Below are 16,212 nucleotides of genomic sequence, written 5' to 3'. Positions count from 1 at the left end.
ATAATAAAAAATAAAATAAAAAAAATAAAAAAATAAAAAAAAAAGAAAAGGAATGAAGGAGGAAAAAAAAGGGAAGGAAGAGGAGAGGAAGGGAAAGGAAAGGGGAAAAGAAGGAGGGAGGGGAAGGAAGGAAGGGGAGAGAAAGGGGAAGGGGAGGGAAAGGGGAAGAGTACGAAAGCGGAAGGGAGGGAGACAAGAAGGGGAGAAGGAAGGGAAAAGCAGTGGTGAGAGGGGACATCCTTGCATTGTTTCTCACCACTAAATATGATGATAGCTGTAGGATTTTTGTTGATGTTCTTTATCAAGTTGAGGAAATTCCCCTCTATTCCTAGCTCACTGAGAATTTTTGTTATGAGTAGGTATTAAATTTTGTCAAATGCTTTTCTGTATCAATTAATAAAATCATGTGAATAAAAAAAAAAAAAGAAAATGTGGCACATATACACCATGGAATACTATGCAGCCATATAAAGGATGAGTTCATGTCCTTTACAGGAACATAAATGAAGCTGGAAACCATCATTCTGAGCAAACTATCACAAGGACAGAAAACCAAACACCACATGTTCTCACTCATAGGTGGGAACTGAACAATGAGATCACTTGGACACAGGGCAGGGAACATCACGCACCAGGGCCTGTTGTGGGGTGGGGGGATTGGTGAGAGATAGCATTAGGAGAAATACCTAATGTAAATGAGTTAATGGGCACAGCAAACCAACACAGCACATGTATACATATGTAACAAACCTGCACATTATGCACATGTACCCTGGAACTTAAATTATAACAAAAAATTTAAAAGTAAAAAAAAAAAAGACTTAAATGTAAGATTCAAAACAATTAAACTCTTAGAAGAAAACAGGCAAAGCACTTCAGGACATTGGTTTAGGAAAAGATTATGGCTAAGTCCTCAAAAGCATAGACAACAGAAACAGAATTGGACTATATTAAACTAAAAATCTTCTTCACAGCAAAGCATTAATCAGCAGAATGAAGAGACAACCTGTTGAATGGGAGAAAATATTTGCAAACTCTTCATCTGACAAGGGACTAATATCTAGAATATATGATGAACTCAACAGAAAAAATAAAACAAATAATTCCATTAAAAAGTGGGCAAAGGACAAGGGAAATGTAAATCATAACCACAGTGAGTTATCATTTTACCCAGGTTAAAATGGCTATTTTTAAAAAGACAAAAAATTACAGGTGCTCATAAGGAAACAGAGAAAGATAACTTTTATATACATTGACAGGAATATAAATTGTACAGCCACTATGGAAAACAATATGGAGATTTAACAAAAAACTAAAAATACAATCCAGCAATTCTACTACCAGATATGTATCCAAAGGAAAAGCAATGAGTATATCAAAGCATATCTGTACTTAAATGTTTATTGCAGCATTATTCATAATAGCAAAGATATGGAATCAACCTAATTGTCCATCAGTGGATAAACAGAAAAAGAAAATGTGGGATACATACACAATGAAATACTATTTTCCGATAAAAAAGAAAGAAATCATGTCATTTGCAGTCATATAGATGGAACTGGTGGTCATTATGTTAAGTGAAGTAAGCCAGACACAGAGACAAATTTCATATGTTCTTACTCATATGTGTGAGCTAAAAGTAGTTGATCTCATAAAAGAAATGAATGTGCGTGTAAATGAGGCAAAGAAAAGTGTTTGGTTAATGAGTACAAACATGCAGTTAGTTAGAAGGCATAAGTTCTAATGTCTGATAGCAGAATATGGTAACTATAGTTAGCAACAGTGTACAGCACATCTGTTTTTATTTTTTATTTTTTTTTAAGTTCCAGGGTACACATGCAGGAGGTGCAGATTTGTTACACAGGTAAACGTGTGCCATAGTGGTTTGCTGTATTTATCAACCCATCACCTAGGTATTAAGCCCAGCATGCATTAGCTATTTTCTCTAATGCATATTTCAAAGTAGCTAGAAGAATTTGAAATATTCCCAACACATGGAAGTGATAAATACCCAAGCTGATAGATACTCTAAATAGCCTGACTTGGTCATTACACATTTTATCCATGCAACAAAATATTATATGTACTCTCTATATATGTAAAATACTATACATCAATTTTAAAATAAAAAATGATATGAAACACACAGGAAAAACCCGAATAAGAAATGTGTGGAACTCACAGGAAGTCAATTATAAAATTTTATTGACAAACATGAAACATCTAAATTAATTGAGAGACAATGTATTTCCCTGTGGGAAATCCAGTCAGTCATTTCACATTCATCTATACTCAAATTGCTATTCTAATAAATATCTTAACTTTTTTGCTATCTCACAAAATTGCCCATGCTCACTAAGGAGGAAAAAACAGGAGAGAATAAAGAAAATTTTGGCAAAGAGTGGTAAAAAAAAATCCTTGCTCTACAAGTTGTTAATATATTATAACATTTACAATAGCTAAAAGTAATTTCTGCTGCAACAATCAAATAAGAGAGCAATTAAATAGAACTCATCATGTTAAACAGAAACACCCAGTAGATGGTAAAATTAATGTTTCATAACAATTGGGATAGAATGACTTTCAAAGACGTGGCATTAGTATCAAAAGGTTGACTCTAGAAAAAAAGATTATGATAACAACTCATCACACATGATACATAAAGATGAATTTCAGCTTCATCAAAAGTCTAAATTAAAATAAATAAGGTAATAAAAATCAGAAGATATAAAGAAATGCCAACAGATCTTTAGATGGAAAGTTGCAAGCTTACTGTTGGTTTTAGAAAACCGAAACCAAACCAAAGTAAAAAAGTTGAAATGTTAAACTACATAAAATTTAAAATTACTTATCATCAATAATTTCCATGAAACAAGTTCAAAGACATCAACAGAGGAGAAAATTTGCAGCATACAACAGACAAAGCTTTGGAAAAACAAACACTTCTATAGTAATATGAGCAAAAAACACTGCCAGATAACTCAAAAGGAGAAATTCAAGTAACAATAAAATAAGAAAATACTGATATTCAACTTTCTAGATAATCAAATGGGAAATATACTAAAATCAAGAATTGAGATATATAATTTTGGCTATCAACTCAGGAAAATTTTTTAAAAAGCTAAGATATACTACTCAATGATACTCAATTTTTTTTTTTTTTTTTTTTTTTTTTTTTTTTTTTTTTNNCGCGGTCCAGGCTGGAGCGCAGTGGCCGGATCTCAGCTCACTGCAAGCTCCGTCTCCCAGGTTTACGCCATTCTCCTGCCTCAGCCTCCCGAGCAGCTGGGACTACAGGCGCCCGCTCAAATTTTTTTTTGAGAATGTTGTCATAAAATTTTAGAGAATTTTTTTTCTTTTTTGAGCAATAAGGTCTTGCTGTGTTTCCCAGGCTTCCTCAACACCTGGGCTCAAGCATTACTCTCATTTCAGCCTCCCGAATAACTGGGACCACAGGCATGTACCACCAAGCCTTGCTTTTATTTTATTATTTAAAAAGTTTTATAAATATATGCATGTTTTCGACAATGAAGAAAATGTTATTAAAATCAAATCGCATTTTTGTATGTCAGAAACACCTGCACGGTGAGAAATAAGAAACAAAATACTTTTTAGTTTTAAGTGTAAATATTACAATTCATTATTATTTTAAACTTGACAAATAATAAAAGATAAAACACATAAATGAAATCAAAGGAGGATACAGTTTTTTTCTCTAATAACTTAGGGTCAAAGAGCAACAAAATATATAGCTGGAAAATGATAGGACTGAGTAGTAATGTGGAGCTGTGTGCCCAGTTTCACCATTTATCTGTTCTTGGCTATAAAACAAACCATCTCTGGAAATCACTTCCCTCTTCTGTAAAATGGGGATAATCCTTCTTGTCCACCCTTGAAAATAACATGTAGTAAAATATCTGAATGAAACCGTAAAAATAATCAGTTTATTCTCAAGTTACCATGATTGTACTCATGGAAATATATATAGTTCTATATTATTCTTCTACCTACTCAATTGTTTGTATACTGGGCAGAAGAATTCCTTCTATTTTTCATTTTGGAAGATCTGATCTGACTTTTATATGCTTTAGAATTCATTCACTCAGAAAGCACTTCCCTACTGTAACATGAATTGTACGTATTTTGTATCTTATGTCAAATTAGATGCTTATTCTGAGTAATGTTCCAATATATGACACTGGTTTTACTGTAACCTTTCTGAATATCACTGCAGAAGTGAAATTGTCTACTTACAATTTCATAATAGTATGATGCTTTCATATACTTTTTTTTTTTCATTAATTTTAACCATGACCTGAGAAACTTGGGATATAACTTTTTTTTATTTTATTATACTTTAAGTTCTAGGGTACATGTGCACAATGTGCAGGTTTGTTACATATGTATACATGTGCCATGTTGGTGTGCTGCACCCATTAACTCGTCATTTACATTAGGTATATCTCTTAATGCTATCCCATCCCCCTGCCCCCACCCCACGACAGGCCCCAGTGTGTGATGTTCCCCTTCCTGTTCTTCCAAGTGTTCTTACAGAGAATACTGTAAACACCTCTATGCAAATAAACTAGAAAATCTAGAAGAAATGGATAAATTCCTGGACACATACACCCTCCCAAGACTAAACCAGGAAGAAGTTGAATCCCTGAATAGACCAATAACAGGCTCTGAAATTGAGGCAATAATTAATAGCCTACAAACCAAAAAAAAAAAAAGTCCAGGACCAGACGGATTCACAGCCGAATTCTACCAGAGGTACAAGGAGGAGCTGGTACCATTCCTTCTGAAACTATTCCAATCAATAGAAAAAGAGGGAATCCTCCCTAGCTCATTTTATGAGGCCAGCATCATCCTGATACCAAAGCCTGGCAGAGACACAAGAAAAAAAGAGAATTTTAGACCAACATCCCTGATGGACACCAATGCAAAAATCCTCAATAAAATACTGGCTTTCATATGCTTTTTAAAAAGTGCCTCAATCTGGACAGAATTTCCCCCCTTAGATCCTGAGGATAGCAATGATGTTCAATGAGATGTTGCACCTGCTTTTAGTGAGAGGGCAAATCGGGAATATATATATAGAAAGGAAGTTTGCATAGAATTGAGCTAAATCTTGGTAAACTTCTTTAAGACAAAAATAAAGTTTGTAAGTATTTTAATCCATACACTTGAAGGCCCTTTCCAGGATTATGACTAAGATAAATAATATTTTCTCTCTTCTGATATCTTCTAAAATTGATGGCTGAGGGAACTTATCAGGAGAAAGAGGGGAAAGGAAAATTCACAGATGAATTTGAGAGAAAATGGTTTTTGGAGCATTTGAAATCCTGGTTCCTTTTCTCAAAACAGAAAGGCTCCAAATCTAGACTTCATTTATGAAAGGTAAGAATAGACAGCTCCATTGCTTTTATTTCAACCAGAATTACTAAGATTGAAGGGTTCTCCTTGGCTTGTCAAGCAGCTGCCAAGATTCTAAAAAACTGCTAAAAGATACCTTGAATTATTAGTGCTGTATTGTGGTAGCTGCACTTGATAAAATGTAAACAGAATGTTGCAATGGGCAATTTCCAAATCTGCGACTTATTATTTCAAACATTATTTAATAAAAAGGCATGAAAATATGCAACTAACCTATTTACTTTTACGTGTACCATAAAACTGATCTTCCCTTGCTTATAAGCATGTGCCAAATTTGTCTTTTTCTGATGTTACTTAGCTATTAATATAATGGTCAGGAATTTTGCTTCCTATGATAATCAGAAAAAAATCAAGCCAGGACCAGTGGCTCATGCCTGTAATCCCAGCAGTTTGGGCGGGCCGAGGCAGGAGGATTGCTTGAAGTCAGGAATTTAAGACTAGCCTAGGCAATATAGTGACATACTGTCTCCACAAGGAAAACGGAAAAATTAGCCTCACATGGTGGTGTGGGCCTGTAGTTCTAGCTGCTTTGGAGATTGAGATGGGAAGATCACTTGGCCCCCAAATTTCAAGGCTGCAGTGAGCTGTGATCATTCTACTACTGCACTCTAGCCTGGATGACAAAACAAGACCATATCTCAAAAAAAAAAGAAGAAAGAGAGAAAGAGGAAAGAAGCAAGGAAGGAAAGAAGGAAGAAGGAAGGGAGGGAGGGAGCAAGGGAGGGAGGGAGGGAAGGCGGGAGGGAAAGAAAGAAAAAGAAAGAAAAGGAAAGAAGGAAGGAAGGAAGGAAAGAAAGAAAGAGAAAGAAAAGAAGAAAAAGAAAGAAAGAGAAAGAAAGAAAGAAAACAAAGCCATGCTTTATATATTTTCCTAAATATCACAAATGACTTAAAAACAAACTATTACAGGATCAAAACATAATTATAAAATAAGGACTTTTCATGTCTAGGTATTTGGATGTAATCTTGACTAGTTTAATGTATATACTGCTTTTTACTTCTACAAACTATCTATCTCCAATACGAAGGGAAAATATCTTGGATCCCCAAAATCACTAAGGAAAACTCAAGCTGCAAGCTGCTTAGGGCAAACCTGCCTCCCATTCTATACAAAGTTGTCCCTCTGCTCACTGAGACAGCCTCCTTTGAAAAGGCTAATCAGAAACTCAAAGGAATGCAACTGTGTGTGTCTCACCTATCTGTGATCTGGAAGCTCCCTCCCCACTAATCTTCCTTCCTTTGCTTCAAGATATCCCACCTTTCCAGACTGAACCACCGTACTTCTTACATATATTGATTGATGCCTCATGTCTCCCTAAAATGTGTAAAACCAAGCTCTGCCCTCACTAGCTTGCGCACATGTCATCAGAACTTCCTGAGGCTGTGTCACAGGCACACCCTCAACCTTGGCAAAACCAACTTTCTAAATTAATTGAGACCTGTTTCAGATTTTCTGGGTTCACACAAACAAGATTTTACTCCACTAATTTTTCACTATAAGTGTGCTACTACACTGATATACTATAAGGTATAAGATGAAGAGATAACAGAAAAAGAAAGATTGAAGCTAAATTAGCGCCAAAGACCTTTGAATCCTAGGTAAGCTAGAAAGTTAAGCCTCTGCAAAAGATGAGTGCTTATTAATAACTCCAGATTTAACTCAGATATTTTTGTTCAATATTAGTTGACATTGTTTTGAAATAGATGAAAGTTTGATATAAGGAAAATGTAACCCCATATTCATTTCCAAAAAAGGAATAGAAATAACTATAGTAATGTAAATTTATATTGTATACAAAAAATAAAGGCAGTTTAACACTAAAGTGGGTTATTGAGTGAGGCTATATACTTTTCTTTTCTTGATATTTTGTTATATAAGAGAAACAGCCATCTGTCTTAAAGACTGTAGGTACAGAAGATTACATTAGGAAGCTTCTCTGGGGGTTTATTTTGTCTTTTAATTTTATGAAACAGTTTGAAAGAGAGAAATGCCATAGACAGAGTTACCAATGAACAGAGAAAGACAATTTTTTGAGATGATTTCTAGAAAATTACTCCTACTCAAGGGTAGTTGTAAAGGGTTACATAACATGGCTTGTTTACAGTTGCTCTTAACTTAGGCAACTGTGAGGAGAGTCACAGAAGTTTCCTTTTGATACTGTTTGTGCTGAGCACTACGGTTCAGTCTGAAGATACAGAGACAGAAAAGACTCCATTTCTGCCTTCCAGGTACTCACTAGCCTAACTGGAGAGAACAGACATGTACATAAATAAAATACAAATAGCATGGTGAATGCACTATGGATATTTACAAAAGGTTCACAGCTAATTTAGAGGAGTGAATTGCTTTTTAGCAAAGGAAGAAGTCTGGGAAGGAAAACAAATCCATGTAAATTTTGGCAAATGACTAAGAATTTGCCAGGTCGAAGGAAGGATATTCAGAGCTGAGAGAAGAAAGGAAAACCTATGTCAGAGAAGTGTGAGTAGTTCCCTGTTGCTGAGCATAGGGAGTGGGCTGGCAAGGAAGAGTGGCTGGAAGTAAAGTTGGAGCAGGAATTCAGAGGAAGAAGGACTTGGAAGGATGAGCTACAGGGCTTGGCTTGTTTCCAGAATGACATGAGGAGCCACTAAAGGATTTTAAACATGAGACAGAACTAATCCCTAAAATCAATTTAGTGGCAGTATGGGGAAAACGAATAATGAGGGCAAGGTTAGATTCAGGGAGATGAGTCTGGAAGGTATTGAAAGAGTCTAGGCTAAGCATATTGACTAAGTAAGTAATGAATGATCAGTAAAGTAGAGTATATTCGAGACACCCATCTAACAGTAGACTGCATCCGGTTGAGTCTGGAGGAAAACTTTAAAAAAGAAATTTGGGAGAGTCTCTCTGATAGAATATGGACTATATGAGGCTTAAACATTTAGGGGAGAAAGATGAGTTTAATTATGAACCTGTTAACTGAGCATGGAGGTCATTCATCTGTCCATGTCGCCATCTTGAGGGCTTTTAGTTTAATAGGGAGGATTGGGCTGGATATGCAGAAGAGAGGGGAATTTACCCCAATGCCAGGATGTATCCTACTGGTGCTACTCAGTGGACTACTTGTACAAGCTCATGGAATTACATAATGTTGTATCAGATAGTGAGGGTTTTATTCTTTCAATTTCCTTTCCCTTTGGATTAAACACTTCAAAGACTTCTAGCTTGGTGGAAATTTGTTCTTAACTTTTGCTCATCTACTTTTTACTTCAAGAGAATGTTAGCCTCAGGCTCAAGTCTTTTAGCTGACAATAAATACCTAATTAAAATGTAATAGTATCACTATGTTGTTTGCTAGATTCTTTTTATCATTTCATCTTATTTGTGGCAGTAGTATCAATTTTCCATTAACAATATTGATAAGAATTTTATTTTTATTTATTGATATTTTAAAATATGATTCAATTTAAAGAAATGATATAAAGAAGAAATATTGTTGCATGCGGGTATGAAAAAAATCACGAAGGCAGTATGTATAAGGACGTGGATACGTAAAAGGGGACTATTAGTGGGTAATGCTAGAACTGAGAGTCACCTTCACATTTGGAGAAACTAGGATTCATCATCTCATTTGGAGTTGCTGAGATTACAGTAGCTGATGAAATTTTTGTCTAAGAAAGTCTAGGAAAGATTCCCAACTCTCACTGATGGGCTTCAATGGTCTGCTAATTGTCTAAAATTATCTGCAAATCTTTGTATCTATGTGCATTTTTCCCTTGGGGAGAAATGACATTGTTTGTTTTATTTTCATTTTTTCCTGTTTTGTTTTGAGACTCTCAAAGGGATCTTTGACCAAAATATAAAATGGAAGTGAATGAACAAGAGAGCTAAGAATGGGCAATGGAAAAGGATCACCAAATGAATGGAGAAGTAAAAATCAAAGAGACAGTAAGGGCACCAGAGAGTGCTGTTAGAGGCTTCACAGGAAAGACAAGTATCTCTGAGCCTCAGGAAAAATAAGGCATGAATGATTAATGGTTAGCTCTGTCCAGCGTTACTGAGTCGTTTGGTGAGCTGAGGTTTCAGGGATCAGTAGCTTCTGATTTAATAATATAGTGACTGTTGCCAAAGTAGTTTCATGGGATGGTGGGAGTGGAATCCAGCCTGTGATGGGAGAGGAGTTAATGGGAGTGGAGGAGCTGGTGACAGGAAATAAAAAGTAGGTTTTTTTTTTTTTTTCTTTTAAGAGAAGATAGCTGAGCAAAGATCAAATGGGACTCTAGCTATGGTGGTGGGGGCTCAGTGTCATGACAGCTTTGCTGTTTTTATGGATGGGAGTGATATAATCTTAATACCTTTAAATAACAAAGTCATGAAATACAGAAGAGGCTCAAGTTGCAGGTGGTTAAAAGAATTGTTTATGAAGTAAAATTCAGATTGGAGTGGGGGCAGTTGTGGGACCCAGAGCAGAGAGGGTGGACAGTTTGACAATAGGCCTAGAGGGAAGCAGAGGAGCTGAGCAGACAGACATACAGGAGTTGGAACTGGTGAGGGAGATTCACTTCTGAGAACCTCTGAAGTCCCAGTAAAGAACTGTCCTGAGACTGAAGGGAGAGGGGGGCAGAGACAGTGTTAGTTTGGAGCATGTGGGAAACTGGAGGGAGTGGCAACCAATGGTAAGAAAGATTTGATGAGAGGTTGACGATCTGAACGACATTAAGACCTGAGACTTTATGATGCCATCAACTGCAATCGTTCATACAACTGTCCCGAGCACACTTAGCTTTAGGAATGTAGGATGCTGGCCAAAGGACAGATCCAAATCTGGGAGTTTCTGGGAAATGACACTGTCCCTGTTCCTCATCCTGCTAGTTCCCTCTCTTACTGGCACCAGGCATGCCATCCCCTACCACTTATTAAAGGATTTGCTCCCACAGTAGTCCTTTTTGTGCCCTTGTCAACTTTGCCTTCTGTGTAGTTTATCCTCATTGGTCTACTTCTGACATTAATAACTCCCATTTTCAAAACAAGTCTCCATGGCCCACTCCAGGTACTTTTAATCTTCTTTTTGAAACTTTTTCAGAGTTGTGTTATACGTAGTATTCATTTCCTTGTCACCCATTCTTTATTTTCTTTTATATTTTAAACTACATTTTTTTTTTCAGATTCATATGTGAAGTTTTATTTAGGGGTTTGAATAGCTAATCTATGTGCACATGATTCAAAGGTATTAAAGTATATAAAAATAGAGTTTATCTTCCTTCTATCATTTTACCCTACCATCCAGTTTCCCTCCTTGTAGAAACTACTATTATCTACTGTTTTTAAAATATATTTTCATGGAAAGGCTTATTTTCTTTGTTCTGTAATAAATGATAGTATTTCAAACATACTGCATTGCAACTTTTTCTGCTAACTTAGCAGACTTTGCAGATCTTTTAATTTTAACATATGGAAAGCTACCTAATAATTTTAACACCTGGACAGCATTCCATTGAATATATATACAGTTGTTCCCAGTTATCTATTAGGCATAGGCCCGAGACCCCCCCACCCCACCCCAGTGAATGCCTGAAACCATTAATAACTCCAAACTCTCTATATATACACTATGTTTTTCCCTATCCATACATACCTATGGTAAACTTTAATTCATAAATTAGGCACAGTAAGAGATTACCAACAATAACTAATAACAAAAATTAGAACAATACTCAGAATGACATGCAATTTACAACATGATTTTTGTATGTCTGAGATTTGCCATTTAATATTTTTAGACTGCAGTTGACTGCCGGTAGCTGAAACTAGGGAAAGTGAAACTGAGTAAGGAGGGACTACTATATATAGATTATTTGGCTTGTGTTCTGTGTATATGTATTTATGTTGTTTTCAATTCTTTGCTTATATACAAAACTGCAAAGAGTAACTGTGAACATCTATTATTATTTTACTTGAGTGCAGACATATCTGTAGGATAAATTCCTAGAAATGGAATCACTAGGTCACCAATCTATGTTCAACTCTTAAAGATCAATCTTGTCACCACCATTTTGACTGAAATAGCTTTTATGAAGGTAATGTAAAATTCCAAGATAATTCTTTCCCTTTATATAATTTTGTACTTTAGCAACATTGGACACAGCTGATCATCACTTCCTTTTTTCTTAAAAAAAAAAATACTTTCTTCTTTTGGCTTCCATAATATCACACCCTTCTGGATTTTTCCCTATTCCACTAACTGCTCCTTCTCAGTTTCCTTTTATGGCTCCTACCCTCTTCAATATCCATATTTTGGACTGCTCTAGAACTCTTTTCTCAGCTTGATCCTTTAAATACATTCTCCCCTGAAATTATTTCATAAAATCCCATTCCTTTAAATGCCATTTATATAATGATGACTCACACATTCTTATCTCCAACTCTGGCTTTTTCCTTGAGCTCTGTCCCATCTACCCCTGTTATGCCTGCACCTGGATATCTAGTAAGCGGCTCAAAATGTAACTGTTTCTTGTCTTCTCTTATCAGTTGGTGACAACTGCATTTTTTCCTGTTGCTCTGGTCATAAATCTAGACATGAGCCTCGATTCCTTTCCTTCCAACACCAACCATATCTAATCTATCATCAAGTCTTATCACCTTTGCCTCCAAATACATCCAGAATTCACACACTTCTCACCATCTCTACAATACATCCTGGTTAAAGAATAGGCTGGCAAACACTAGTGACCGCCTGACAGCTTTCTTCCTTCCCCTCTTGTCTTCCAACAGACACTCTCCACAGAATAGCAAGAAGTCATTGGTGAAACAGTTTCCTGCTGAAATGCTTTCACATCTTCCCACTGTACATAGAAGAAAATAGGAACTCTGTACCCTAGGTTAAATGGACACATATTACTTCTGAGAGAAGAAAATAACACAAAGAAATTGGAAAGATTATGAAATTCATAGAGTTTTCCCTTTTCATACTCACTGATGTAATTTTGCCTATTTATGTTCATTTCTAGGCTCTAAAATATGTCTCTTTTGTTCCTTTTCAAGTGGAAGGATCATGTCTGTTTCAGATGTCAATTTTGAGTTTTCCTACTGCACTTCAAGGGTTCTTCACTTTTAGATCAGAAATTAGTATTTGTTCTCTAATTTAAAGCTGAGGGAATGGAAAAGCAAAGTTTCCACTTACAGGGCACAGGAACTGTGGTTCTAGGTTGGATCACTACATATGTTTCTCTAGGGGTTTCTGGACCTGGCCACTAAAAGATTAATAGTGCTTTAAGCTAACAACCAGAAGGCAACACACAGCATCTTGTTTACCCTGCCTCAAACAGCATCCCGTCCATCTTTCATATAGGAAAAAAAAGAGAATCCTGCCATGGTTTTGCAAATATCGCTATGTCCATGTTGTTTTACATTATCCAGTTATTACTAATGTACCAGAGAGTGCCCTTCAAACATCCTTAAAATGATTCCAGTAAAAGTTAATCAAATTAAAAAGAGACCACATTTGCTAGATAAGAAAATTTAAACTATCACTCCTTTTATTTCGGATTAAGAAGTAAGTTGGCCAGGCGCTGTGGCTCACACCTGTAATTCCAACACTTTGGGAGGCCAAGGTGGGCAGATCACAAGGTCAGGAGATCGAGACCATCCTGGCCAACGTGGTGAAACCCCGTCTCTACTAAAAATACAAATCATCTGGGTGTGGTGGCACATGCCTCTAATCCCAGCTACTCAGGAGGCCGAGGCAGGAGAATCACTTGAACCAGGGAGTCAGAGGTTGCAATGAGCCGAGATTACACAACTGCACTCCAGACTGGTGACAGAGAGAGACTCCCTCTCAAAAAAAAAGAATCAGTCATAATTTTGAAAGTCTTTGGAAAAATATGCACCCAACTTTAAATAAAAACAAAATATTTTCTAAGACAAGTATGTGTATAATTTTAATTAACAGCTTTATAGTAGTCTTTATAAGAACAATAAAAACTTAATATAACTAGTTAAGTAAAACATTCATTTTTAAAAAGTGAACAAGTTGACTTTACAAATGTGCTGTTGCTCAATCCCACCCATTTATATAATAAAATTTGGCTAATGAGGCAAAAATGGCAGAAAGTGCATTCTTCTTTGAAGTCCTCATTCCAACAAATAAGTTATTTGTATGTTGTTGAAAGGAAATAACCCCTTAATATAACTTAAGCTCATTAGCTCTGTAATAAGCCCACGTGGATGAAGCGTGAATAAATGATTCATACTAACTGAAAAATGTGTGGAAAAATATGCTGAACTTCCTTGGATTAAAAATTAGTAAAATAAGTTATTTTCACAGGAACTCCTAAGTTAACATCAGGCAAGTGTAAAATTTATTCTAGAAACATCTGAGTTTGTTCCTTCATTGAACCATCTCTCCCAAAGCTTAGTAAACCCCTTTTGATGGCAAACAGTGAATAAATACTTTCATTCTCAAGACTGACTTTGAAACAAAGATTAGAACGGGGTTGGGGGGGAAGCAAGAATGACTCTTTCCTTACGGAAGGCACGAAGTGGTGATGCTTGGACCCGTTTATGAGTTTTGGGAGGGGAAAATGGAGAGGAGGAAGAGGAAGAGACTGTAAGCCCAGAGGCGATGGCAGAGTCTTCCTCGGGTTTGCTTCTGCTGTAGATACCCTCACTTTATCAGCGGAAAGTAGCCCAGAGTCCATTCCACCTCTCACAAGAACACACAGACAAATGGGGCACACCAAACGTAAGCATCATTAGACTGTTGATCATCAAATCAAATTTCAAAGACTTGTATGTAAACGGAACTAGGGCGAAACCCATTTTAAAATTTGTACTGTTTTCCTGTTCTCTCTCTCTCTTTCTCTCTCTCTCTCTTTTTGGCATAGCACATCTACTAAAATTTAATCAAATTGCAATAATTATATATCTGTTCCAGAAGATGGGGGAGAGGTTAATGCCACCTGCTTATGTCATCTTAAATATTCACCTAACAAATCATCTTAACTATATTACCATCGTCAAGGTGCCTGGGAAGTAATTAACATGCAGGAAAAACAAAATCTACTCCGTAGGGCTTCTTCCAAAGTGCCTGTCCTTAGGAAAGGCTCTCTTATCCAGGGCCCCATCAGTGGCCACCTCTTTCATGCAAACTGAAATAACCTCAACATCAAATCCAGCATTGGAATCTCCCCAAATGCCCATCTCCGTTTGCGTTTTTTTCTCCTCATCCCTGAGGTCTCCCAGCCCCTTTAGGGGCAGGAACCCTGAGGATGAACCCTCATTCTGCCGGCCTCTCGAATTCCTCTTTCTCTTTTGCTTGATCGCCCCTCCAAACAGGAAGGCGCCAACAACCCTACCTTGAGTCAGACCTGCGGCAGCCAGGCAGGCTGCAGCTGCGAGGTGGAAGCTCTCTCTGACCCTTTTACCTCAATGGTTCGTACCCGCGGGAAATTAAGTTGGAAAACTGCAAGCGATTTCCGATCTACGGCTCCTTCCAGCTCCTCACATTTATCTTACCGTCCCCCACGTGAATCCTCCCAAGATCCCACCGAGAGATGGATTCGAAGACTCTCCCCTCTTTCCACTGCTGGATTCTGGCCCGTGCCCGGTCTCTCTCCACCCCAGCGGCTCCCTGAGGTAGGAGCGCCGGGAGCCTGCGCCCTAAGTGGGATCTCGCAGGCTTGGACTGCCACCCCTCGCCCTTGGGCCCGGGTCAGACCCCTCCCTCCCTCCCAGCCTTGACCACTGTCTCCGCCTAGCACCACGAAACTTCGCCCCCAGGGAGCAGGGGTTGTGGGCAGAAAGAGGAAAAGGCAGTTCTTGAATTCCTGCGCTGTTGGATCAAAGTAGTGTGGGAAAGGACTTGGCGCCGGCTTCCCAGCGTTTCCGCGGAGAGCAGGCGCTGTCCAGCCTCCCACTCCCCATGTCCCCACGCCCCTTCCCCACCTGCGCGCCAGCTGCGGGCGTGATGCGCACTCCCGGGCTCAGCGCTGTTCCGCACACTCACCCCGGGCGCTCCCTGCAGCAGTCGGAGCTGGCAAGGTGGCGCCCCCAGCCCCGGGGCGCTGGAGGGCAGGGGCGACCCCACAGGGCGGGAGGACAGTGGCGCCTGTCGCCAGCTTTCGGGGCCACGGCGGTGACTGCGCGCTGGGGAAGTCTTGCGCCGCCCTTGCGGGTCCCAGACGCCTGCGGGCAAGCGGAGGTCCGAGGCTCTCCAGCACGCCTAGCACCCCTGTCTTCTTGCCTTCCTCGCTTCCTTCCTTCAACACCCCTCTCTCCCTTTCTCTCTTGCTTCTGTCACTTTTTCGTCTCCCTGCCTGTTCTCTCCTCCGTCTTCTCCCTCCCCTTTCACTGATGCGTGGAAAAGGGCGGGGGAGAAAGAGTCCCGTCTCTTTAACTTGAGTGATACCTTGGAGATTATCTGTTCATGGAATCTGAAAAGGACGTGAATCACTTTTCCAAAACATTTAAAATAAAATGATTTTGCCTCATATTTTTTCATCTTTGCGTCTTCTTCCCAGTGACTCTTTTTATCCAGCTGGGTGGCTAACAGTGAGAGAGGTCAGATAAAGAAAGCAAAACGGGAATTATAGGTAGCGGACTTCAGAAGTGGGATCGTGAACAGCCCTTAGGTGGGCCCAGGAATTAATTTACCCACAATTTCATAAAGAAGGCATTTTCTGAAAAAGAAGTGGTGTTGGAGCATGAGAAGGAAGATAGGCAAGATAATAGGGTCAGGATTTATTCACAATTTTATTCTCAGGCATCTCTGGTGGTTTATCCAGGAGATGCCTTAGCAT

The 16,212-nt window shown here is 38.3% G+C and overlaps 1 protein-coding gene across 1 annotated transcript in view; it reads right to left on the bottom strand.

The window, feature by feature from the left end:
- Nucleotides 1-15,697, bottom strand: part of HTR1F (5-hydroxytryptamine receptor 1F) — a 199,142-nt gene extending 183,445 nt beyond the window's left edge. The window contains 1 exon segment of the mRNA XM_017852102.1: nt 15,420-15,697. The gene's annotated coding sequence lies outside the window, so the exon portion shown is untranslated.
- Between the last annotated feature and the right edge of the window lie 515 nt (nt 15,698-16,212).

The sequence above is a fragment of the Rhinopithecus bieti genome, unplaced genomic scaffold (genome assembly GCF_001698545.2).
Source record: "Rhinopithecus bieti isolate Rb0 unplaced genomic scaffold, ASM169854v2 scaffold_2247, whole genome shotgun sequence".
Taxonomy (NCBI): domain Eukaryota; kingdom Metazoa; phylum Chordata; class Mammalia; order Primates; family Cercopithecidae; genus Rhinopithecus; species Rhinopithecus bieti.
This window is presented reverse-complemented; position numbering and strand designations above follow the sequence as displayed.